The sequence below is a fragment of the Zootermopsis nevadensis genome, unplaced genomic scaffold, assembly GCF_977971745.1.
Source record: "Zootermopsis nevadensis isolate Lab colony 2312 unplaced genomic scaffold, Znev_1.0 Znev_ptg000008l, whole genome shotgun sequence".
Lineage (NCBI taxonomy): Eukaryota > Metazoa > Arthropoda > Insecta > Blattodea > Termopsidae > Zootermopsis > Zootermopsis nevadensis.
In genome coordinates, this window is record NW_028259140.1 from 16,933,244 (window position 1) to 16,961,215 (window position 27,972).

A 27,972-nucleotide genomic window follows, 5' to 3' on the forward strand; every position below is an offset into this window, starting at 1 on the left:
GTTTTAATCTGTGTTCTGAATGGCACGCTGCGAATTACACTAAAGGAAATCACAACACTTTCAGTAAACGACTGGACGTTTCTGAATAACGTCCACCACAAAACTGCTTTCCAGGGCTCAAATCATGAACGTCATTACAAAACCTTTCGCCTCCTTATTACATGCATGATAACACAAACACAAGACACAACAATTAACTTCACCTCTTATCTCGAATTTTATACAATACAACTTAATTAACTTTGGTCTTGTGATATTTGGAGATAAGGCCTTCCGTGTCCAGACTTTACTGTCAGTGTTAATTAACTTTTGTGTAGACAAAAACCAACTAATCTGACTCATCTTAGGTTAGGTGCTGATGACGTCATCTCAGAGGATCTGTTTCTTATTTTATTATTTAGTGTTCTGTCTGACGACAGGTCCATATGAACAGGATCCTTCCATCCTTTTCTCGGACTGGGACCTGTTCATATACGTTCTTGGCAGATGATCCAGAAGTGGTTTGCCATTGCCTTCTTCTGTGTGTGAATGGAGTAATTGTTGGGATGCCACGGAGGAAAACTCCGTGTTGCCTAGACCACGGCCTTGCCCAACACAAGTTATAAATTCGGGCACTGCCGGGAATCGAACCCGAGACCCCAGGATTACAAGGCCAGCGTTCTAACCGCTAGACCACCTCATCTTATTATTATTAGTGTTCTGTCTGACGACAGGTCCATATGAACAGGATCCTTCCATCCTTTTCTCGGACTGGGACCTGTTCATATACGTTCTTGGCAGATGATCCAGAAGTGGTTTGCCATTGCCTTCTTCTGTGTGTGAATGGAGTAATTGTTGGGATGCCACGGAGGAAAACTCCGTGTTGCCTAAACCACGGCCTTGCCCAACACAAGTTATAAATTCGGGCACCGCAGGGAATCGAACCCGAGACCCCAGGATTACAAGGCCAGCGTTCTAACCGCTAGACCACCTCATCTTATTATTATTAGTGTTCTGTCTGACGACAGGTCCATATGAACAGGATCCTTCCATCCTTTTCTCGGACTGGGACCTGTTCATATACGTTCTTGGCAGATGATCCAGAAGTGGTTTGCCATTGCCTTCTTCTGTGTGTGAATGGAGTAATTGTTGGGATGCCACGGAGGAAAACTCCGTGTTGCCTAAACCACGGCCTTGCCCAACACAAGTTATAAATTCGGGCACCGCAGGGAATCGAACCCGAGACCCCAGGATTACAAGGCCAGCGTTCTAACCGCTGGACCACCGTGGCTTCATCTGCTTCTTACCTCAGGGAAAATAAAACTAACTCAGCGATCTTCAGTTTGAGGTTCACGGCGAACAAGAGGTCATAGCATGGCTTCAGCGCACAATTATCACTGCACCAGTTAATGGTGATAACGGTGATCACTGACAAGGACAGCCGAAGATCCCGGAGAAAATCCGCCCTCCCTCGTGCCTTCTGCCTGCCATAAATCCCCCACGGAAATCCGTGAGATTACAACGGGATGTCAGCCATGATAATTCAGCGACTAACCGCCTGAGCTACAACACGACACTCACTGCAACTAAGAAATTAAATCCTCGCCTCCCTTGAAATTCTTGTATTTGTCATTCCATGTTGCAACTTACACGTTTCCCTACAATAAAGCTACAAGTTACTTCATTTTCCAAAATCCTGGCACACTGCGCGTGTACATGGTCGTCATCTTTGAAATCACTTTCATTAAATCGGCTTTAGTATTCAGATTTAGGTGGTAATTCAGGTTCCTCAAACATTTTCCACGAATCCATGCAGTCTTGCGGATAGACGCCCTTTCTAATTAACAGACTGCCTTCTTCCTCTGTAAAAGTACTTTTTGTGTTTAACATCGGTTCCTTTTCAAATCTTTTAGATAATTTACCCAGGCTTGGAAGCAATTACGTCACATTCAAACTCGCTTTTCTGTGCAGTAGAACCCCTCAGTGATCATCTGAAAATCTCCAAACCATCACGAAGCACCAAGAGAGATATTCGACTTGAAAAATCAGAAAAAAACCAGATTATTTACATTTCTAAATGGTAACATTCCATTGCAATACGTACACACTTATAATTTGCATCGAACCAACTAAACAAATTTTATTACGTTTAAGGTTTACATGCGTCATGTTTGTGTTCTTTGATTAAAATATATAATAAAATTCAGGTCAATACACAAAACTTTATTTAGATGTTATTTAAAATTTAAATGTTAAAATTTTAAATTTTAAATTTGCGCTATTCATCACTATAAGGATGTTACATTAGAGCGCTTTCATTCACTTCACAACATGTTTCGATGTAATACATCATCTTCAGGTGTTGTTTTTTAAAACTATTTTATATTATAATGCATGTCTTTCCATATATTCATTATCAACGGAACACAGGCTACAATAATGAATATATGGAAAGACATGCATTATAATATAAAATAGTTTTAAAAAACAACACCTGAAGATGATGTATTACATCGAAACATGTTGTGAAGTGAATGAAAGCGCTCTAATGTAACATCCTTATAGTGATGAATAGCGCAAATTTTAAATTTTAAATTTTAACATTTAAATTTTAAATTTTAACATCTAAATAAAGTTTTGTGTATTGACCTGAATTTTATTATATATTTTAAATTTTATTACCAAACGCCTTTTAATGCGGTATATAACGAGTAAACGAGCAATGAGGAAGCATCTGTTGTAAAACACAAAGCGAGCAATGGAGCCCATCGACGCGAGAGAAGAATAATAATGACGATGATAACACAAAGAAAGAGGGGGGCCTGGAACACAGAGAACAGATTTCTAGCTCGGTTCTGTAACGACACGGAACGTCATTTGCTGACGAATCAATTAGAGCGAGGTTTCTCCATTCTCTTCTCGAGGGCCTCGTCTCATTTTCGACTTCGTTCAAGGAAGAGAGAGAGAGAAAGAGAGAAATCAACCGCGAGACAGGAAAATAAAAGTCGAAAGCAAACAATTCATATTTCCTGATACACACGTTTTATTCATTTACTTTGTTGATGTAGGATCTGTAGTTCGGCAGAAATTTACCAACGTTTAAGAGGTCCATGCTGCCTCAATCATCAGGAGTAATCGCCCTGTAGAGCGGTGAGAAGGGCTAAGCCCTTCCATTGCCTTCGTGACATTACATCTAAGACATTTTATTGAACCAATTTAAATCGTAGTAAGCAGTTGGTGCAGCATCGTCGAATAACGTACGAACGAACCGCTAGTTAACAACCTCGAGCCCAATCGTTCTCCGAATTGTGCCCGTTATTTCCATTTCGGATTTCCCGAACTTTCCTGGGATTCGAGTCCGAAGAATATTTTGTCCGTCGTGGATGTAAACATTTCTTCTGCTATTTTACCTGGCGCGTAGGAAGGGACCAGTGAATGGGGCTCAAGTTTCAAGACATCTTCAGCTTCCTTTAAGGCGCGTAGTTTTCTGTTCTCGTTATGCGTCGAACCCGTCACTTGAGAACTTCAAGACGGCGTTAGCTAAAGGAGTGTCCACTGACGTCACAGGTTCAGAAAACCAGTTAAGGATGAACGAACAAACTCCTCTACCCCAAAGACTAACTAACTACCTAACTAGATGGCTTACCGAACCCGAAGGTTCATCACCGAATTAACCAAAGCCCTCCACCGGACCCTGTCCTGGGCCAACAAAATCCAGTCTCCTTCAACTCCTATCTCCCATAGATCCTGCCTGAGATTATCCTCCCATCTACGTCTAGGTCTCCCCAGAGGTCTCTTCCCCTCAGGCTTCCCAAATAGTGGACCCAACCAACCAGATGGCTTACGGAACCCGAAGGTTCATCACCGAATCAACCAAAGCCCTCTCCTGGGCCAACAAAATCCAGTCTCCTTCAACTCCTATCTCCCATAGATCCTGCCTGAGATTATCCTCCCATCTACGTCTAGGTCTCCCCAGAGGTCTCTTCCCCTCAGGCTTCCCAAATAGTGGACCCAACCAACCAGATGGCTTACGGAACCCGAAGGTTCATCACCGAATCAACCAAAGCCCTCTCCTGGGCCAACAAAATCCAGTCTCCTTCAACTCCTATCTCCCATAGATCCCGCCTGAGATTATCCTCCCATCTATGTCTAGGTCTCCCCAGCGGTCTCTTCCCCTCAGGCTTCCCAACCAATACCCGGTGCACACCTCTTGTCCCATCCATTCGCGCTACATGTCCCGCCCATCTCATTCTTCTCGACTTAATCACCCTGACAATACTGGGGGAGCAGTACAGATTTTTAAGCTACCCCAAAGACATGAAGATAAAATAATTAATGAATTCTTGTCTATCAGCACTTCCAAACGGAATTGGAATCTGAAACTCGGTGCACATTTAAACGTCGCGCTGTACCACAAATAAACTTTAAAGCATTCCAGGAAAAACTTCATACTTTTGTCTGGCAAAATTTCTTTTGACACGAAGACGGATTCCCCCATACCGCGGTTATATTGTGGCTTTAGGATCGGCTCGTAAAGTAAAACTGAATCCCCCCCTCTCAAACATGACCTTTGATTTAATTAATTAATATTGTCCGTCTAATCACAATTTAAAATTTAATTAATATAAGTAAAATACCATGTGATGCTCCTTATCGAAACATTCGATTTACATTTAGAACATCACTTTCTCACTACATGTTTCGGTTCTTAGATGAACCATCTTCAGGTGTGTAAAAATTACAATTATATAAACTTAAAACTTAATCATAATTTCTTATATGCAACTTTTTTGTAGTTGTTTATCAGTTAAGTTTATATAATTGTAATTTTACACACCTGAAGATGGTTCATCTAAGAACCGAAACATGTAGTGAGAAAGTGATGTTCTAAATGTAAATCGAATGTTTCGATAAGGAGCATCACATGGTATTTTACTTATCTTAATTAAATTTTAAATTGTGATTAGACGGACAATATTAATTAATTAAATATATATTTTCAAAATATGACGCAACTCTATCATCTTAAGACCTTTGATGCAAATCAATCCGCACTTTTAATTCGCCATTGTCGAAAAGCAAATGTATTTTTGTAGGAAAGTGACCTCATTCTCTATTTCCTCTTAAGGTTATGCCATGGTAAACTCGTGAAGCATCACCTTTCAATAATTATTAATTAAACGTGGTCTTCAGGCCGACAATCCAAACCCCTGACCTCCCGAATACGGTGGAATAGAGACAACACCTAACCGCAAAATTAAGTAACTAAGATACGTTACTTGCAGTGTCTAATACAAATTAATGTTTTAGAGCTTAGTATTAAACCTCGTTTCGTCGTGTCCACCCTTGGAACGTACCCACTCGCGTGTGAGCGCCGCGCCGCAACCAATCAATTGAGCAAATACTTAATCAGACTATTACTGACTTTTAATTTATTTAAGGAGTTACGATTAAGAGACTAATAAAATGTTAAAAAAATTGTACAAAAGTCCAATTGAAGCTTCGATTTCATCGATTTAAGTTTCTAAGCAGTCTCTTTGCCTAGAATAATTTTCTCTAATTTTATCCAGTTTTTTATTTGTGAATTTTGTGATATCACACAATAAATCATCTGGAAAAAATATCTGCTAGCACTCGATCTCGGTTTTTCAGTTTTCTGCGCATCTTTTGACCCCAGGAAAGTGAGAGATAAAGTTTTTCATTGGCGCCTTTTTACTTCTTCGAAGGGGAAATTTTCGAAATTTAGTCATTTTATCTTTGCCAAGATAAAGATCACTTATTCCTGCATTGGAATCTTCATCTAAAGGTTCAGACGAGTTTTCGGATTGACTACCGTGATTTTCCTCTCGTGGTTACTCATCAGAATTCTGACTATCATCGAATTCACAATCTATAATTTCTCCTGCACTCACTTGTTCTCTTTCACAATCTTCTTCTCCTAATAACCACTTCAACTAAACATTTGGATCAGAAGATCTTGTTTTAGAAGACATTATTGATAAACGTGAACAATAAAAAAGAAATTAACCCAAACTTAAAAACAATTCACTTTGGAACACAAACACTCGCGTGTGAGCGGGCCGCCACACTATCAGAATTCTAAAAGTAAACTGAAAAAAGCTAGAAATATTTCCTTTGAAATTTCCATGGAAGGGGGTTTCCTCTTAACATAGATCGAGCGACAGGAGAGAAAAAAATTCCTAGAAAGAGTTATCAGACTTTTACTGAAAATGCGGCGCTGCGCTCACAACGCGAGTCCTGGAGGGTTAAACCGCGTTTCGTCGTGTCCATTTATAGCAGAATCATTTTGCAGTTTATCTTAAAGACTGTGCGAGCTGTACCAAAACAGTAACCAGTGACTAGGCACAGGCGTCTCACAGTCTTGCCGACGCCTGGGACGCTGTCCTCTTTCGACAGCAGCCAGAGCTACGTTGCTAAGGACGAGACTAATCAAGCGGTTGTGTCGAACTGTATTCGATCCTTTATCGATAAGCTTAATAACCAGTCGATGAGGTTAGAACATCTCCCTCGGGGGGAGACGGATGTAGTCTTAAGAGACAAGCAGAGCCCATAGATTCAGTTTTATCTTGTAGTTTAGACTTGGTCTATGAGAGGACACGACGCTGAGCACTTGCAGAATAACTTCCTAAGGATTCCTCAAAGACATAAACCGTTCAAGTTCTTGGACCGTGCACTGTATACCTATATAGTTACAAATCTAAAAATCATTAATAAATGTGCATCAGATAATTAAAATATTAAAAAATTTACCATCGTTCATACAGCAACAATTTTTATCAACTTTCTATAAACATTACGAGCGTAGGACAAGTGTGGCTTGTAAAAATGACAACTGAGCTTTAAATTATACGCATTGAAGAATGTCTTACACAGATGTCTCTGCAGTTCAAGATTACGCGACATTTTGAAAGTGTTTGGGGGGTCATACGAGCAGAAGAGCGAAGATTATACCGGAAATATTTATTTAATGTCTAATTCACTGTAAGAACACGGCATGTACGTCGCTGCTCCTTATATTCTCGATGAATGCAATTCTCCTCTCCACCCCCTCAAACCTTACTGTTCTCTACCTACATTCCAGCGTCGCCTTTGGATTTCAGATCGCTCACAGATGACTCAAAGGTGACGTTGTGGCCCCAGCCCTGACAGCCATCCCAGAATCCCACAGAACTCAACGTTTCAACGCCTTTGAAAGACAGATAGACAGACGGACCCACAGCTGAAAATGGCCGTTCGTTCCTGAATCAGGGCACTGAAATCATTTGACTCCTCTGCAAATTATCGGGGCAGAAGGGATAATACTTTCGTTCACAGTGACCCGACCAACAGAAACCAACAAGATTAGAGTCTCTGTAGCGTTCGACGGGAACAGCCAGATTAATTTTCAGCAAACAAATGCTGACGATGCAGTCCGGATCGTACTTGATTATAAAGTACGCATGAGCAGTATCCTTCACGACTGTGATTTCGCCAAATGATTTCACCCTTCAAAACCAAATCGTAACTATGCGCGTCATTTTCCAGCTGTCCACATCGTGCCGGAATAGTTGGATGGACTGACGAACGAAAGGATTATTGCACGATATCTCCTCCTCTCGGGTTAACGTCGGGAATCAGGCAGACCGACATCAGGAAGTACAGTCGACAAGTGGAACGACGTCCCGAGTTTGCACTGGCGTCGATCTTCAACACACGTGTTCGCCTGCTGTTCACTTCTCTTTCGTGATATCTAAAGGTACAATTTGGCTGCACGCGACAGAGACAAGCGACCGAGACAGGCGACAGAGACGGGAGACGGACACATCGCAGCTTGTCGCCACACACTTTTGAGGTGACGACCGAGACATGCGGCAAAGTGTTTGTTTTCTTTGTTTTGTTGAGACATACGTGCACATATTCTGTGAAAAATGAGTACAAAAATGCTTCTAAAAAGGTTACTCGAAGAAGATGAAGATTTGTTGCGAAAGAAACAAAGAAAACCCATGAGTTCAATATTCAAAACCAGACGTGAAGAAGGATCTTTCTGTCTGTTAATAAAGAATCATTTATCATTAGAAGAAGATAATTTCAGGAGTTATTTCAGATTGAATCATAAGCAGTTTGGTTACGTACTGACGTGCTGCCTGAGCCCGTCGCGAGACACTACTGGTCCGAGAGCGGTCTCCTGTGCCTTGTCTCTGTCTCGCGCTCGTAATTGTACTTCATACGATTGTACAGAGAGCAGACAGGAAGCGACCAGTCTCGGTCTCGTAACTCTGTCGCCTGCCTCGGTCGCTTGTCTCTGTCGCGTGCAGCCAAATTGTTCCTTAAGCTAGTACTGCTGAAGTGGTACCTCTTACAACAAACAACAAATGTTTGTTCAGATTTAACACAGCAAGTAAGTGATGGACCAAATGCACTCGGCAGTCTACCAGACAAATTATGACGGAATTTGTAGTAATTTTATCAGTTCCAAAGCCCGAAGCAGATGATGTTTGGTTCTGGAGCAGCGTCATCTTCAAGTTCGGCACTATCGCCAAAACCCTCATAAAGACACTAAATCTTCATCAGAAAGATGATTAAATTTACCTTTTCTGCACAGACAGAGAGGAAGTCTTCTGACGCCCCTGCAGCGGCCCGAACACTGCTGGACAAGCTGATAATCGCCATGCTGCTCATAATGAAAACCGAAGTATCTCTAATACTTTCAAAACATCCCGCAATTTGTCCCTAGGCTGGGCCAGTTAAATCCAATCTGTGCCCTGACCTGCTTGTCTGCAGAATCTCTCTTCTTACGATGTGAATCGCATCTTCTATTTTCAAGGCAAGAAATCCCAGTTTAATGTCACGGTTCATCTGACAATCTGGACGACAAGAGAGTGACGAACACTTTTCGGTCGCATAAATTCCACGTGAAGTAGAGGTGGCAGCTGTCTGTTTCAGCCGTAATAGAACTTCACACTTCGAACGCACAATTTTTCTTCTTCTCAATCTGAACGCAAGACTACAAGCCTTGACGGCTTCAGGCGAAATCCTGCTTGGCCTTACTCTTCGTGGACAGCAACTGATAATGAGTTTCGACAATTTGTTTTCTGCTCGCCTCTCTAGATCTCCTCCTCAGTCCTTCCCCCGTACCAATTCGGAATGAAACGCGAAACAAATTAAAATCCTTACTAGAATCCTCATTCTTCAGCGCGGAGCAATTTCCTTGTTCAGATTTAAGGAGTCTGTTATCCCTCACGTATACTGAGAACTCGTTGTCGTGTTAAATAAATCACCACTGCACCCTGTGAATCCATTTCACACCCTCGCACCACATTACTTCAACGTACATTTTAATATTATCCTCTCCTCTTCGCCCATGCCTCGAAAGTATCCACTCCTTTCAACATTTTCGATTGAAATGTATTTTGTATTCATCTGTCATCTTCCACATGTGAGCTGTACCCGACGCTCAACCTATTTTCCATGATTTGTTAGTCATAACACAATTTCGTTAGTAGTACATATTTTAAGTTCCTCATTACTGATAGTTTTATTTATTTATTTAGTGTTCTGTCTGACGACAGGTCCATATGAACAGGATCCTTCCATCCTTTTCTCGGACTGGGACCTGTTCATATACGTTCTTGGCAGATGATCCAGAAGTGGTTTGCCATTGCCTTCTTCTGTGTGTGAATGGAGTAATTGTTGGGATGCCACGGAGGAAAACTCCGTGTTGCCTAGACCACGGCCTTGCCCAACACAAGTTATAAATTCGGGCACCGCCGGGAATCGAACCCGAGACCCCAGTATTACAAGGCCAGCGTTCTAACCGCTAGAACACTGATAGTTTATACTATATTAAATATTAATAATATTACGAATTGTAACACGTATAATACATATTGTATTATTATGACTTATTTCACGTTCTATTGTCATCTGACTGACTTATGGATGCTTGTAATGTTATGAACATGTTTGCGATATTACTCATCTATTTTAGAATCTCGTGTATCTTCTTTCCTGCTTTACGTTCAAATTCAGTCGATGCAGTTATTTTTATTGACTGGTTATCAGCTTTAAAGCCCTAAGCAACATTTAAACGAAATGTCACAACCTAAGCCATTCAACTGCACTGCAAGTTGAGGGATATTTATAGGCAATATAAAATATATAACTTATCGAAGTGCGTCATAATCGTGTCTTCTTCCATATACAGTTTGGAACATTACGACTCGTTCGTCAACTAAAACTGTCGATAACTCCACCTCTCGTGCGTCACCTAAATCTCGTTCATTTATCAGCAGTTTCAAATGTATTCAGATTATACGAGGTGCGATCGGAAAGTTTAAAGACTGTGTCAATAGAGGGCGAACCGGATGTAGTACGAGCTTCTGCCGCTAGGGGGTGCGGCCTACATTCATAGTGAATCAGTGTACCAGCCGGCATCATCGAATTAGCATTTGTTTCTTAGTTACGGGCGTTTTGGTAGTGCATTACACCGACCCTCCTGCGATTTCGGAATGGCGTGTGCATCAAATTTTGCCAAAGACTCACCAAAACTGCTACGGAAACCTATGAAATGCTAAAGCAAGCATTTGGGGAGTCCGCAAACATTTGTGTGGCATTCACGTTTTAAAAATGGCCGAACCTCTGTCGATGATGACGAGCGTTCTGGACGACCATCTTCGAGCACAACGCCGGAAATGTTACGAAGATTCGGCAGGTCATTCACGAAGATCGACGTCGTACCATCAACGACTTGTGTGACATTGTTGGGATAGGCTATAGGACCTGTCAGCTGATTCTAAAGGAAGAACTCCACATGCGACGCATCCTGTCTGAGGACCAGAAGCAGAATCGACTTCTCGTTTGTCAGGAGCTCAAAGATCTTGCAAGAACCGACCCCAACTTCCTTTCTAAGCTCCGTGTGACTTCTTCCTCTTCTCAAAGATGAAAATTCAGCTACAGGGAAGAAGATTTGAGACGATAGAAGAGATTCAGGCAGAATCGCAGATGGTGCTTGACAGGCTGACAAAGAAAGATTTCCAGGGATGCTTCCAGGCTTGGCAGCGGCGCTGGAATCGTTGTGTTCACTCCCAGGGGAACTACGTCGAGGGTGATGGATGAATTTAATACCTGAGATAAGTGTACGGGTTTTTATACGCGCAGTCTGGAAACCTTTCGATCGCACCTCGTATGTAGTCGAATACAGTTTGCAGTATGAATATATAAAAGAGTGTTCCTGATAAGCCATGATAGTGTTCAAGCTCGTCAGTTACCTTGTCTTCTTGTAACTGACTGTACGCAGATATCTCTACCTCTAAATTCACGTCTCAATTTCGAGTCATATATTAGCCTGAGGAAAATCGTAAGCGATGTCTCTAATTGCTTCCTTCATCAGGAAGAAAGAAATACGACGACTTGTTTAAGGATAACCCTGGATGAATAAATATCTCGCTAAGGATTGGATAACTCGGGTTTTGTCGGCTTTCCAGAATTTTGGTTTTTCACACTTCAAGAAATTACATGATCGCCACCTTCTTCGGATAAAGACACGCGACACGTGAACAAAAGAATTGAGAAATGCTTAAAACCTACGTTATCAAGACATTCTTTCGATCGAACAGACTAAATAAATGAACAATTATTCAAACAGATCACCTCTTCCCGTCGGCATTCTGAACACAGAAGCCTTACAAGGGCTGTGCATGTTTGCCACTGTAAAATTCATGCAGAATCCTGATGGTGAATCACAATGGGAAAAGTCTACCGCGAAGACTGAGAAACAGCTGAAAGGATAACATTAATATGAATCTTAAGAGAGAGACAAAGAGGTAGATGGACGGCTTCGGTCTTGTGTACGAAAAAGTCACATGTCATATTCAGCACTGTGCGTTGTAAAACAAAATACTGTCTCCGACGCTGCACGGCAACAAGGAACTGACCCCACACTACAATGCTGGATAATGTAACCACAACTACGCGACGGTGTAAAGGTACAATTTGGCTGCACGCGACAGAGACAAGCGACCGAGGCAGGCGACAGAGACGGGAGACGGACACATCGCAGCTTGTCGCCACACACTTTTGAGGTGACGACCGAGACATGCGGCAAAGTGTTTGTTTTCTTTGTTTTGTTGAGACATACGTGCACATATTCTGTGAAAAATGAGTACAAAAATGCTTCTAAAAAGGTTACTCGAAGAAGATGAAGATTTGTTGCGAAAGAAACAAAGAAAACCCATGAGTTCAATATTCAAAACCAGACGTGAAGAAGGATCTTTCTGTCTGTTAATAAAGAATCATTTATCATTAGAAGAAGATAATTTCAGGAGTTATTTCAGATTGAATCATAAGCAGTTTGGTTACGTACTGACGTGCTGCCTGAGCCCGTCGCGAGACACTACTGGACCGAGAGCGGTCTCCTGTGATTTGTCTCTGTCGCCTGTCTTTGTCTCGCGCTCGTAATTGTACTTCATACGATTGTACAGAGAGCAGACAGGAAGCGACCAGTCTCGGTCTCGTAACTATGTCGCCTGCCTCGGTCGCTTGTCTCTGTCGCGTGAAGCCAAATTGTACCTTAACGAAAACTGAAGCCGCCTCTCAGCGGGCTATGTTTATTCCAGTCTGGAAAGCTTCCACGAATCTGCTCCCTGAATTGGTTTCCAACACGGTTCAACGTCTTCTTCAACTGCAACGTGTTACTGCCTGACAATTACAGCTCTTTCTTGCAACCTAGTGCATGATGTTCAACTACGATGACCGCAAAACGACGCTCTCTGATTTTAATACCACACAAATATTTTCATTTTATAATGTGATCAGATATGCTTAAATATGGTGCTGATAATCAGATTTGTAAACTGTATAATGTTAACGCCGGTCCCCGGAAAACCCGCTGGTGTTCTATCGGTCCACCGTGGCCCCGGAAGTGTTGGAACCGCTGGCTGTCGGTACGCCAGAGAGAACCCACCCTTCCCAAGGGTACAGCGGGTTCCGCTGGGTTAACATCACACACAGAGGGCACTTAAGGACAAAAACAGTCGGATATTGGCACTTTAATTCGTCATCGTGTTTGTAATAAGACATAGGAACTCACCTGAAATAGCCGAGACAGAAGTGGTGCATCAGACCGGCCACAGTTTTCTATGTTCTGGAAACGAAGAGGGGACGTTGCATTCCAGCATCGGCCTATAAGAAGGCAGACACAGACCGATTTGTAACTCAAATGAATCTGAAGAGAAACTTTATTTACATTTAACTTACTTATTGAATAATTAAGCTGTTTGAGTAGACATGGAATGCAAATCTTCGGCAAGTGGATGTGGAACTTCGTAATTCTGTTTGAGGAAAGAATGGAACTGGAGTGCGAGAGAACTAATGAAAATATTACAACAGCTTACAGCGATAAATCTGGGGTAGAAGAGAGAAAAGGAGCACAGTAAATAAATCAAGTCCGTCAAGACGGGCAGGTTGCAGGTTAGGAGCATTCGTGCACGCCAACAAAAGTGACACCAGCCTCAAAATTTGTAACTCGGATACATGCAAAGGTCACTTCATAAAAACAAGCCGGTTGCCACAGAAGTAACTTAAGAGGCGAATGCATGAAACAAGATTAAATAACCACATATATTAGGGTTTTTTTAGTGTTCTGTCTGACGACAGGTCCATATGAACAGGATCCTTCCATCCTTTTCTCGGACTGGGACCTGTTCATATACGTTCTTGGCAGATGATCCAGAAGTGGTTTGTCATTGCCTTCTTCTGTGTGTGAATGGAGTAATTGTTGGGATGCCACGGAGGAAAACTCCGTGTTGCCTAGACCACGGCCTTGCCCAACACAAGTTATAAATTCGGGCACCGCCGGGAATCGAACCCGAGACCCCAGGATTACAAGGCCAGCGTTCTAACCGCGAGACCACCTCATCTTATTATTATTTAGTGTTCTGTCTGACGACAGGTTCATATGAACGGGATCCTTCCATCCTTTTCTCGGACTGGGACCTGTTCATATACGTTCTTGGCAGATGATCCAGAAGTGGTTTGCCATTGCCTTCTTCTGTGTGTGAATGGAGTAATTGTTGGGATGCCACGGAGGAAAACTCCGTGTTGCCTAGACCACGGCCTTGCCCAACACAAGTTATAAATTCGGGCACCGCCGGGAATCGAACCCGAGACCCCAGGATATTAGTAAGTGCAAATAATGTACAAGATTATTACGGAAATTATAATTTTAAAATTCGTACATTACGCGTTACAGAACATAAAATTGTACATAAAACCTAAATTTTAGCAGCTGTGTCTCGTATTGTGACTACGATATTCCCCGAACTCGACTAAGTAAGGCCCAATCACCAAGGGGACAATTTATTAATATAAGAAGCTGTATTTAATTGTGAGAATAAGTCAATTACTAAATTAATAACTCAGCAGCAGTGGTCACTAATACTGAAATATCTTTGTTCATTGTGTTATGCGTCCGAACACTCTGCTTGTCACAATATTAAAAAGCGCACAATGGACAGGGAAGGAGATGTTCAGCTCGATCGGTCCCAGAAGGTCTAAATTGTGACATGGCTCACATTTATGTCACTGAAACAGATTCTTTTGAGAGACGTGACTACACGACCTGTGGCCTACTCCGAGATTCCTCAGGCACGAGGAGACAGACGCATTTGCCTGCTGAAGGAATAATCTGCGGTCACGTGACAGGTGTTGGCAGCGGTCGTGTGATCACCACCCACTCTAGAGCCTCGGGTTTTTACATTCAATTCATCAGAATATCACGGGGATAAAAAATAAAAGTGAGAATTGATGCATTCTTTTGAAAAGGGTCGCCTAAATCCCCGTGTATTGTGTCTAATCGAACGTCGCATTGTCGAACAGGATGGCAATTTACTTGTTTGCAGTTTGCGCGGACAAAACCTAAATCGGCTTCCGGTAAATATCTTTTTCTCATGAAATGCAAACATCACGATGAATATCTCACTGAAAGAAGTGAACATAGAAATTTGTGCAATTCAAATAATAACAAAAATATCTATCTTATAGGATTTGAGACTTTTGCTGCGAGTACAATCAATAAAATCTTCTCGGGCAACCAGCCGCGTCAACTGGTTACCGTAGTAAACCGACGTTTCGTAAACCAACTCTGTCCCCATCATCAGGGTTGGTTCCCGAAACGTCGGTTTACTACCGTAACTATTTGACGAGGCTGAATGCCCGAGATGTTATTGAATATCTATCTTAATTATACTGAAGTATGATCTAAAGCTTTCACGGCGACTGAGTACGAGGTGCGATCGGAAAGTTTCAAGACTGTGTCAATAGAGGGCGAACCGGATGTAGTACGAGCTTCTGCCGCTTGGGGGTTCGGCCTACATTCATAGTGAATCAGTGTGCCAGCCGGCATCATCGAATTAGCATTTGTTTCTTAGTTACGGGCGTTTTGGTAGTGCATTACACCGACCCTCCTGCGATTTCGGAATGGCGTGTGCATCAAATTTTGCCAAAGACTCGCCAAAACGGCTACGGAAACCTATGAAATGCTAAAGCAAGCATTTGGGGAGTCCGCAAACTTTTGTGTGGCATTCACGTTTTAAAAATGGCCGAACCTCTGTCGATGATGACGAGCGTTCTGGACGACCATCTTCGAGCACAACGCCCGAAAATGTTACGAAGATTCGGCAGGCTATTCACGAAGATCGACGTCGTACCATCAACGACTTGTGCGACATTGTTGGGATAGGCTATGGGACCTGTCAGCTGATTCTAAAGGAAGAACTCCACATGCGACGCATCATGACAACGCGCCAGCGCACACCGCCCTCAAAGTTCGGCAGTTTTTGGCCTCAAACACCATGGCCGTCATCCCGCACCCTCCTTATTCGCCGTGTGACTTCTTCCTCTTCCCAAAGATGAAACTTCAGCTAAAGGGAAGGAGATTTGAGACGATAGAAGAGATTCAGGCAGAATCGCGGATGGTGCTTGACAGGCTGACAAAGAAAGATTTCCAGGGATGCTTCCAGGCTTGGCAGCGGCGCTGGGATCGTTGTGTTCACGCCCAGGGGAACTACGTCGAGTGTGATAGATGAATTTAATACCTGAGATAAGTGTACGGGTTTTTATAGGCGCAGTCTTGAAACTTTCCGATCGCACCTTGTATAATGAATTCTTCTCGGGCTACCAGCCGTGTCAGGTGGCTTAACGGAGAGAACACCGACGTTTCGAGAACCATCTTCGCCCTCACGCTCTGATCGGCTCTTGTACCCACTCAGCTCCTTAACCAGAACTTGAAGCTGTCGTAGTTACAAATGCAAAGAGCCATTCATACGTGTTCATGACGTGATACTGATGAAGACGGACGACTTCACCTCACATTTGCCTCAACAAGAGCAAAGAGGCAGAATTGGAGAACTTTCCTGTGGTTTCAGAGGATACAATTAAGCGACAGCTCCGTCTGTTAAACAGTGCGTGTGTTATTAACTCGAGGTTACTAAATGAGATCTACTTCGAAACTTGTCGCCTCAAAGCGAGACAGTGAGCGCTCGTCCTCTTCTGGGAGACTTCTCTCGATCTGTTTTTTTCCCGAAGATTCGAGATAGAGAAAGAGAGAATTAAGCAGATGTCTGAAAACCGCAGGAAGATGCCGTCTGTAAAGCAGATCTGAACTTTTAGTAATTACTAGGCGCTCTGTAAACCCCTCGAGCGGTGACTGACTCTGTGGGGTGGTTGGAGGTCCGCCACCGACACTTCAGTACAAGGGGGATTACACTTGTCGCCTGTGTCGGATGAAATGAGGGATGGGCTTGGCGTAGTCTGAGTCTTGACGACGTGGCCCCCTCGTACGTGGCCCGAACAATTCTTCTGTTCGAAAGAAGCAGGGCCCCGAGGAGGACCGACCCCTAACACGGCACATCATCGTGCCGGTGGCGTCATCAGCAGTGAACAGGCGACCAGAATCCAGACCCTCAGAAGAGGCCTCTGAAATCGCCTATGGCTCGTGATAAACGAGTCGGTATTTGTCAATCACAACCAAGGACTCGACGGGAATTCACACAATTATCAGCAATGTGAGAGGTCAAGTCTGCTGCTCTCCAATCAGAACGCGCCAGACATTCACTGAACATCGCACAGAAACACTCTTTCAACTGTACCTTGAAGATTATCGGTGGACCACGTGTGGATGTATCGGGAGTTACTCACGCCCTATCGACTGGGCTGCGCGCTTCGTCACAGAACAAAATTAGACCGAGAATATTCGCGGTTACAGAGCCTGAAACCTCCCCGTCTCCACACCGGCAGGAAATATGACGAATGTTGTAGGCCCTCAAAATATTCTATTCGAAATTACCTTCTGAATCACACCTGACACGCACACACATTTCGCACCGAGGCTACAGTATCACGTGAAGGTGTTCGCCGTGATCGTGCGGCAACATGTCTTCCACAGCTGTGTAAGGCTTAGTCTATACAGTAAGGGGCCACGCGGCGGTTCAGATGACACGCTGGTCTTGTAGGTGTTTCGCTGCGTTGACTTGTAGGTAGATAACAGCTTCTGCCCTGAAGATGAAGACAGTATGTTTCTCCGAAACTTTTGTATCTACTGTAAGTTAAAACTGCGACACCACCCACGATATCCGCTTCTTCAGAACAGCGTTTATAAGAGATCGTCCAGCTGCATCGTAACCAATGGGTACCGGGTAAAGTAATCGGATCCGCTCCTCCACTGATGACACGCCCCCTTAATCAAATGCACTCTTTCTTCTGTCACAAATCTCATTTTGGTCCGGACAGAACAAACTTGCTTCTTGGATATGAATAACAGCCTGACTTATCACGAACTTCATGTTATAAACGTTAGCTGACATTGAGTATGATGGATACGCTGCTAGTGGTTGCTCTGTGTTCACACTCTCATCTATCCTGTAACCGCCAGGGTGGTCTAGCGGTTAGAACGCTGGGGTCTCGGGTTCGATTCCCGGCGGTGCCCGAATTTATAACTTGTGTTGGGCAAGGCCGTGGTCTAGGCAACACGGAGTTTTCCTCCGTGGCATCCCAACAATTACTCCATTCACACACACACAGAAGAAGGCAATGGCAAACCACTTCTGGATCATCTGCCAAGAACGTATATGAACAGGCCCCAGTCCGAGAAAAGGATGGAAGGATCCTGTTCATATGGACCTGTCGTCACACAGAACACTAAATAATAATAAGATGAGGTGGTCTAGCGGTTAGAACGCTGGCCTTGTAATCCTGGGGTCTCGGGTTCGAATTTATAACTTGTGTTGGGCAAGGCCGTGGTCTAGGCAACACGGAGTTTTCCTCCGTGGCATCCCAACAATTACTCCATTCACACACAGAAGAAGGCAATGGCAAACCACTTCTGGATCATCTGCCAAGAACGTATATGAACAGGTCCCAGTCCGAGAAAAGGATGGAAGGATCCTGTTCATATGGACCTGTCCTCAGACAGAACACTAAATAATAATAAGATGAGGTGGTCTAGCGGTTAGAACGCTGGCCTTGTAATCCTGGGGTCTCGGGTTCGATGCCCGAATTTACAACTTGTGTTGGGTAAGGCCGTGGTCTAGGCATCACGGAGTTTTCCTCCGGGGTTTCCCCGGTTTCTCCGTGGCATCCCAACAATTACTCAACTTTCATCATCATCTCGCAAAAAGGGGGTCCCGGTCGAACCCACGTACTGATGGAACGTGAATCACACTAACCACCAACGCACACCATGCTGAATGGTGCGTAGTGTATTCGAAAAAAAATATCTCTCCTGTTACGCCGAATTGTGGCAGGCTTTACAAATTGTGAAGTTGAAATTACAGTAATAATGATGTCACGAAATTTCTTATCGAGGTCCTTGAAGGTTGTGAAAATTTGAACACAACGCCATGGAGATACAACAAGATTGCGTTGTCTAATAAATTACATTAGCTGTTAACAAAGTAACATGAACATTCTGAAGTCAGGAAAATTAATATTTTGAAACCCGTAGTGTATTTAATATTTTCTTTGACTAGATTCTATTGTCCACAATAAGACGAACTTCTGCGTGTATTAAGAAGTCACAACCAATTAGGACATTAAGTCGAAACACTTTGTACACTGAACACCACCGAATACTTTACACCATAAAGTTGTTATTACATCTGTCATTTTAACAATACCACGGTGATGAGATTTGTAATTCAGAGTAACCTACTTCTGTCCTATTAAAACAACTGACGGCGGCCTCAGTCCATTGTCACTCGAACAATTCCCTTCATTTAAATCGCATTCAACTTGTGTTGCGTGCGCGACTATCAACAGCGCACTGCTGTTACACAAAGCGAGCGACAGAATTGCTACACGACGCGTGAGGAATGAGCTTGGTGCTGAAGTTCGCAAAACACAATGTTTTGATTACATTCATTTCCTCGCTTCCGCTCGGATGAGGCACAGATGTGGACGTTATAGCCGTCCGCCAACTACTCTGTCAGCATTCACAGTTCACGGACATGGGAAGCTGATCCTAGCTCCTGAAGGACTTTCTCACTTTACATGAAACCAGAAAGTTCTCAATATTATAAGATTATACCACTGGATCTCATCCAGAACCAGTTTAAACATTACTAGAGCAAAGCGCTCCTTTCGGAGCTCCTTTAGAGAGAGAGGCGTTATAGTCGTGACTGTTCTGCCTCCTGTAGGGAAGAAAATGAACTCAAGTTGCCGAGTAAACAAATGACGCGAGTGGATCGCGCCTTTGTTTGTATAAATAAATGTTTGTAGAACCTAAACCATTTGAGATATGTGAAATCTGAAAACAGATATGGAAAGCTCAAGAGGTAATACGTATTTCGTACGCAATATGTCCAGATCCATCTCTTACGGTTTTCGAGAGGCGGGCGCTTAACGCCGCCAGATGCATTGAAAATTGCACACATTGGTTCATTAAAATTACAATAAGTGTATAAACAATTATAATTACAACAAAATACATTACAGATTCTTAAAGGTCGTTTTTACTGATCATTTTACATATAGGTTACATTACCCTTACTCTTACCATTCTTGAGGAATGAACATTTGAAGGTGACTCAGCTATAGCTAACGCTGTTTTGATGACGTCAAATCACAAATTTTTATAGCAGATCAGCAGATGTTGGCTTAGTTCCCCGAAAAGCTGACTTGACGCTACGTTTTAAAACTAAAACTTCGCATTTTTCGTATCTGTCTTTCATGCTATATGTCCCGCCCACCTGACATTCTTGATCCGATCGTCCTAGGAATATTTACTAAAGAATATAAATTATAAATCTTCTCATTGTGCAGGGTGAACACAAAAGAACTTCACACTTTCAAAATGTTTCAGAAAACAAAAGCCCACAACAGTGGACAGAATACATATCAATGTTCTGTTTAAAATTACAGGGGTGATTGTTCTTGCGCGCTTCCGCTAGATGCCACTACTTTTGAAAATGATTACCCCATATCAAAGGAGTTAGTGTGTTCTGCGTAAGGCAAAGTAAGAGTCCGTAACAGCTGTGCAATGAGCATTTCCCACACAATTTCACACGGAACAACCCACCCGATTATCCACCTAAGCCGCAATCTTTGTCAGAACCGAAACAAACTGCCATCGTTTTTGTCACCAGGGACACACTGCACATAGTTTGGGGCGTCTCGACTCTGCTGTGGGGCTCGCGGACCACATATCGAGTCTCCGTGAGGTGTCTCCAAAACTTTGAGGGTTTTGCTATCGATTGGTGTCTGTGTGAAGTTCTAAGTAATCCGCATATGTTTGCTGCATCATCTTAAAACCTTAAAGTTGTTTTGAGCTCACCCTGTATAATTTTCTCCACACTCATACAAAATGAAGGTAATATCGTAGTTTCCTCTTTTTTTTTAAATCCAGCTTTACAGACAGGAAATTGGAATACGACAACATATTCCGAGCTACATGGTGACTGGTGTCTCTCGAACTTAATTTGCTGTTAACCTGGCAAATATAATTTTAGTTAGTTACCGCATTTTTCCGAAATGTTTTAACTTCGTAAAATTCCGAATGTTACTGTACGGTATTTATTTATGTATTTTATGGTATGGTATTTATTTATGACTAGCAGAGTCCTCGCAGTGTTACAGCGGCTAAAACTGACAAATATCTATTTTGTCAATCGATTTGCCCGAAAGCTATATAATCCAGTGCATAAATCGAGCTACAAGCAAACATACATGCACACACACAAACCCACGACCTCAGCTCCATATAAAAGACTTTGCTCCGTGTTCCCCTGGCGACATATGAACAATATATTTGTCTCCTTGCTTTTCTATCTTTATTTCTATAACAGCGTTCCTCACGCAGTGAGCATTGGAAAGGGGAGAGGACGATTGCTTGCATTTGTTTCTGAGACCGAGGTTCGAGGAAGGGGTTGCAAGGAGAAAAGAGAGGCGAACGGATAGTGCAGTTCTTGTAGCCACGCGGTTTGCGCGGTCGGGCTGAATTAGCGCTCATTTCTGGCGATGGAAATTACAGCAGCTCTGCGTCAGGGGAACCCCCCCCCCCCCCCCGGGTTGTTAGTGAGTGGGCTGCGATATTCCCGGAATGCATATTCAGACTTCGAGTGGACAAGCCTTTGAACTGATGAGTCGCTGAAAACAAGTAAGCTTACATTTCATTAGCTAAGCCCTTTCATGACCATATCCTCTCAATTTTGAATAATGAAGTGCAAATTCTGGTGAGCGTTTTTGCACTTTTGCTGATTAGAGAGTTTATTCATTCTGCCGACCGGGCGAGGTTGCGCGCCTTGAAGACGGGGATTTTTCTTTGAAGTGTTCCTGAGGTTGGCTGTCCTGTGGCGCGGACTGAAAGTGATAAGTTTTTTTTTTTTTGGGGGGGGGGGGGGGGGTACGAGCCCCGACAGACACTCTACCTGGAGGCGTCGTCTTCCCCGGATCACTTTTTCTTTTGCTTGGATCCACCCTGGATGGTTCGGTGCTGTCCCTGACTGTACATTCTTACGTTCTAAGTCAATGGAATTTTCTGTTTAATGGCGAAGGCTGACCTCCATGGGGCCGCGACAACATCGACGATCGAGGAAATCGGAGTTACTTGAATTCAATGCTTTTGTAAACTAGAGGAAAATACTTGTACGACGTCTACACACTGACAATATTTTTCCATCGTTAGAAGATCTTAGCTGTGTAATGGTAGGACTTGGCCAGAATACAACCCGCAAATCACACGCAGGTTGAACCAAGAACATCGCGTTACGCAACACAAAATCCCGTTCATTAGTTTAATTAACAATAAATTTAAACCTAATACAAAAGACGATCGAGGGTATTTGGACAGAGAACATGGAGAACGCAATGCATTAGGGCCTGCTTAATATTTGCATGTCTCAGTGACCTTCATGTTCGATTATTTCGTACAGACACAGGAATAAAACTTCACTGGAGATTCGTGTGAAGAAGAAGGTTACTTTGAAAGGGTACGAACCAAATTTACAGAAATTGGGCGACATTGTGTGGAGCTGCACACGCCGAAATGAATCCCTTTATCGAAATCAGTTCAGCATTTTCCCAGTCGAAACACCCTGGCTTACTGACAGACGGACTTCGTGTAAAAAACACGTTCTTAAACTGATTACTGCTAACTTACATAGATGTGCTGCTCAATACCAGGAGTTTCAGCTTCCGACAGACGGCTGTCGATTACGGACAGACGCCGCCCGCCACTATTATTAAATCAGAACCGCGCTTCTCTCCTGGAACAAGAAGAGGGAACAGCTTGCGGGAACAGCGTTCTCGTTTTCCCCCAAACGAATCTAATTAACAAGTTGTTGGCATACATCAGTCCTTCGGTTGACGATAATAACTGTTCCCACTAAAATCATCGTCAACCAAAATTATGTTCTATCCAACACAGCAAAATATGTCATTATAAATACACGAAATTTGAAACCGTGTGATGCCGTAACGTGCCGTTAATCGAAAATGTATCGCAGGTCGATAGTCGATGACGTCGTAAACTCAGGGACCACAGAATTTCTTCCGATTGCAGACTTAGTGTTTTATACAAAGCAACATCCGACCTCAGCAGACCGACGTCTGAGGCTACGGACACGCGGGTTCGCTTTTGACTGTACTTTTGGGCCCGGACTTGGTTTCGGTGCCGAATTTGTCATTAAATTATCGTCGGTGTGAGAGGTTCAGCCGCGATCCTGGAAGAGTCATTGTCTCAAACGCATAAAAGGAAAAGGCAGGGAGACGGACGAGGGAACGGACGAGGGTAAATTATACCTAAACGTTCACTTATCGGGAACAGTGTACGCGCGTGCCATGATTTCCTGCCCTGCGTTCTGCATCATAAATACTTTGGTGCATGGGACTGTTTTTCTCCGCCACTGGACAGACGCGTTTGATACAAAAGTGTCTGAAGTAGCGTTGCGATTGTGTTCCAAAAAGATGTGCCCACTCACGCGTACTGAAAATATGGACGTAAGAAATTAGTGTAAAGTACACTCCCAAAGCAGGTTCCAAAGTGTCATCAAGCTTCTCAGAACTGCTAAGGAATTTGAATCAGTACTGACGTGTAATAAAGTAGACACGATTCGATGGGCCAAATATTACATCAGCTATCTGTGTATATAAATAACAAACAAAATTGGTCGTGATTTATAATATGCCTTATAGGGATCGTATAGCCACGGTGGTCTAGCGGTTAGAACGCTGGGCTTGTAATCCTGGGGTCTCGGGTTCGATTCCCGGCGGTGCCCGAATTTATAACTTGTGTTGGGCAAGGCCGTGGTCTAGGTAACACGGAGTTTTACTCCGTGGCATCCCAACAATTACTCCATTCACACACAGAAGAAGGCAATGGCAAACCACTTCTGGATCATCTGCTAAGAACGTATATGAACAGGTCCCAGTCCGAGAAGAGAAAAGGATGGAAGGATCCTGTTCATATGGACCTGGCGTCAGACAGAACACTAAATAATAAATAAATAGGGATCGTATTTGATAAACATAATTACAGACGTCAGTCTATAATATGTTCTACACATTACGTCAGTAAAGGGATTTTATGCCAACGTAATAATTATGTCCGCTAAATCCTTTTACCGTTTTAATACGCACGTGGGCTTTGAACTGTTCATCCTGGATTTCCTGTTTGTTTCAGAGTACTCTATGTAACTGAACTGACAAGTGGTGTCATGTTCCAGGTGCGTGTTTTAAGTTTAAAAATTCTTCCAAATCTTTAAACCAAATTAAAATTCCACAATAAACATGAACTTCACATATTCACACTGAAATTTTGTCAAAATCCACACAATGGAAACAATGCAATATATATATCCTATAGGCTTTGTAATATCTTCCAACCAAGGCTTTAGGAAGCACGAACTTTACGTATAAATAGACTATCTGGGTCATCGCAATCGCTTAACAAAAATTGTCTGGATATTCCCATGTGTTTATTAAATGCGTGGGAGCCAGGAGTTCGCATCCCGAGGCCTGGAGATGAGATCTGTTCTACCCGTGTACAGTTTTCAAATTCTTTATCGACTTGTGTGATAAGAGAATAGTTACCCGATACCAGAAAAACATTCTTTAAAGCTCGAGTCGTAAGTTATCTGTAACACCGATCACTGTGAGTGAATTTTGGCGTAGTTCTTAGTTAAGAACGTCAAGTCAAGAACTGTAAGGAGTCAGGCTGATGAAAATTTGCGGGAATACGTCCGAATCGTAAGAAGACTAATTAAAACTTGTACTGGGCGATTAATGTATTAAAACCAGTTTAAGTACCACACTGACGAAATATAGTAAACAATATTTAATCATATTTGTAATAATTGTCCTATTCGTTTGAACAAATTGCCGTCATTTACAACGTCAGTACCCGCGAGTCGATAAGAAGAATGAATGTCGGCGAAGTCTGGAAAACTCCGATAAACCTAAAGGCACTTCGTTCTCGACGAATGCATATTCAATAAAAAAAAATTTAAAACAGAAAACTTTGTGTGGTTTACGGAGAATGTAGAGACCTCTTTTGAAGTGATTATTTCTACTTCCATTTCTCGGTGCATGAGGCACGAAATTCGTCAGTTCATATTTAACTTAAAAGCTCTCTTTGCAGTATGAAGCACTCCGTTATACGATGCATTAATTACGACAACCTGAAGGCAAGCGGACGCCGACCGTCCTAAAGACGAGACAAATCAAAGAAACACTGCAAAGACATACCGCGACCGCGCCACTAGTCTGTCTGTCTGTTTTAAGTTTGAAATCGATCAAATAACCGCTTACTGTTGGAGTAAGTGAGGCGAGGCGGAGGATTAATTAGCACAAGAACGAAAGAACAGACTTACAAATACGAGGTGCGATCGGAAAGTTCCGAGACTGTGTCAGTAGAGGGCGAACCGGATGTGGTACGAGCTTCTGCCCGTAGGAGGTGCGGCCTACATTCATAGTGAATCAGTGTGCCAGCCGGCATCATCGAATTAGCATTTGTTTCTTAGTTACGGGCGTTTTGGTAGTGCATTACACCGACCCTCCTGCGATTTCGGAATAGCGTGTGCATCAAATTTTGCCAAAGACTCGCCAAAACGGCTACGGAAACCTATGAAATGCTAAAGCAAGCATTTGGGGAGTCCGCAATGGGTCGTGCACAAACTTTTGTGTGGCATTCACGTTTTAAAAATGGCCGAACCTCTGTCGATGATGACGAGCGTTCTGGACGACCATCTTCGAGCACAACGCCCGAAAATGTTACGAAGATTCGGCAGGCCATTCGTACCATCAACGACTTGTTCGACATTGTTGGGATAGGCTATGGGACCTGTCAGCTGATTCTAAAGGAAGAACTCCACATGCGACGCATCATGACAACGCGCCAGCGCATTCCGCCCTCAAAGTTCGGCAGTTTTTTTTCCTCAAACACCATGGCCGTCATCCCGCACCCTCCTTATTCGCCGTGTGACTTCTTCCTCTTCCCAAAAATAAAAATTCAGCTAAAGGGAAGGAGATTTGAGACGATAGAAAAGATTAAGGCAGAATCGCAGATGGTGCTTGACAGGCTGACAAAGAAAGATTTCCAGGGATGCTTCCAGGCTTGGCAGCGGCGCTGGGATCGTTGTGTTCACTCCCAGGGGAACTACTTGGAGGGTGATGGATGAATTTAATACCTGAGATAAGTGTACGGGTTTTTATAGGTGCAGTCTTGAAACTTTCCGATCGCACCTCGTACGCAGACAAAACGAACAAAAATTGAAATGCTGACGTCGTCCTGCTCATGGATAACAGATTTATTTAGCAGTGCTGTACCAAACGCGGCGATTATGGAATTAGCTTCCAATTACTGCGTTTGGTGAATTCTAAAATACCGGATAGGAAGTGGTCGTGGCCAATTTCAAGTTACTGTCCCCGACTTTGTCCTAGAGGGACTGAGAAAACCCCCCCGAAAAGCCACATTCTGGACGGGCGATACCTCTTTCGGGATTCCGACCAGGCAGATACCGAATTCGACTGAGAAAGGTCAGGGCGACCTGGTTCCAACGCAGTTAACAAAGCTCAGTTCCTAGTTCAGCGGGTCTAACTGAGCCTCCTTCAGACCCGGGACCACATTGCCCCATTAACCCCCTTCCTTGTGACCTCTAAGACGGCAAAGTCAGAGATGAGGACAGTCCGTGACTCGCGACGTTTGAAGCAGGAAACCAAGACTGGAGGGTCATTGACGATGGCCCTACACGTTCCGACTTCGAGACAAAATTCCTTTTCAGTCTCCTATGAATTCTTTATATATCCCAATGGGTTGTTCCGACAAATTTTCTTTTTTTCTCCTTTCATAGTCCGTAATAAAAGAATCCCAATGTTGTCTGCAAATTACAGTCTGGACTGCTACGATTTAAATGGTATATCCACAAAGATTTTCTTACGATTAATAAACATTATGGAAATACACCTACACCTGATAATATACCTGAAGATGGTTCATTGAAAACCGAAACATGTCGTGAAAATGATGATTCTCTAATTGTAAATCGAACATTTCGATAGAAAGAGCATCATTTTAATATATTTTAAATATTAAATGTTAATCGTAGTAATAATATTTTAATATTTTAATATTTAATAAAATATCTTATTGTGATTAGACGGTTAAAATTAAACAATTATAATCATCACAATATGACGCAACATTATCATCTCATTTTATTTTTTATTTGTAGTGTTCTGTCTGACGATAGGTCCATATATTATGGACAGGATCCTTCCAACCTCTTCAGGTTGTCAGGGACCTGCTCATACATATATACATTCTTGGCAGAGGTGATCAGAAGTGGTTTGCCATTGCCTTCTTCTGTGTGTGAATGGAGTAATTGTTGGGATGCCACGGAGAAACCGGGGAAGCCCCCGGAGGAAAACTCCGTGTTGCCTAGACCACGGCCTTGCCCAACACAAGTTATAAATTCGGGCACCGCCGGGAATCGAACCCGAGACCCCAGGATTACAAGGCCAGCGTTCTAACCGCTAGACCACCTCATCTTATTATTATTTAGTGTTCTGTCTGACGACAGGTCCATATGAACGGGATCCTTCCATCCTTTTCTCGGACTGGGACCTGTTCATATACGTTCTTGGCAGATGATCCAGAAGTGGTTTGCCATTGCCTTCTTCTGTGTGAATGGAGTAATTGTTGGGATGCCACGGAGGAAAACTCCGTGTTGCCTAGACCACGGCCTTGCCCAACACAAGTTATAAATTCGGGCACCGCCGGGAATCGAACCCGAGACCCCAGGATTACAAGGCCAGGGTTCTAACCGCTATACCACCGTGGCGGTTATCATCTCATTATGGAAAGTTAAAACAGAAGCTCGTGGTGTATCCTCGATGTGACTGCGAGTTCTCTTTGGCCCCTCCAAAACATTAAAATTTTGTAGAGAGCCTAATAAATTCTCTAAATTTACCCTTAAAAGCCCACGGAAACGGTGGACAGACTGCAGT

General features: G+C 43.1%; 1 protein-coding gene and 1 long non-coding RNA gene across 3 annotated transcripts in view; one reads left to right on the plus strand and one right to left on the minus strand.

Moving 5' to 3' along the window:
* Positions 1-27,972, minus strand: part of LOC110834989 (uncharacterized) — a 340,098-nt gene that overhangs the window by 215,750 nt on the left and 96,376 nt on the right. For both annotated transcript variants that reach the window (XR_015534220.1, XR_002544740.2), the window contains exon 2: positions 13,067-13,158. This is a non-coding gene — a long non-coding RNA (uncharacterized LOC110834989). The remainder of the gene's footprint in view (positions 1-13,066; positions 13,159-27,972) is intronic.
* The window catches only part of TkR86C (Tachykinin-like receptor at 86C), a 246,165-nt gene that overhangs the window by 140,016 nt on the left and 78,177 nt on the right, over positions 1-27,972 (plus strand). The window lies entirely within an intron of this gene.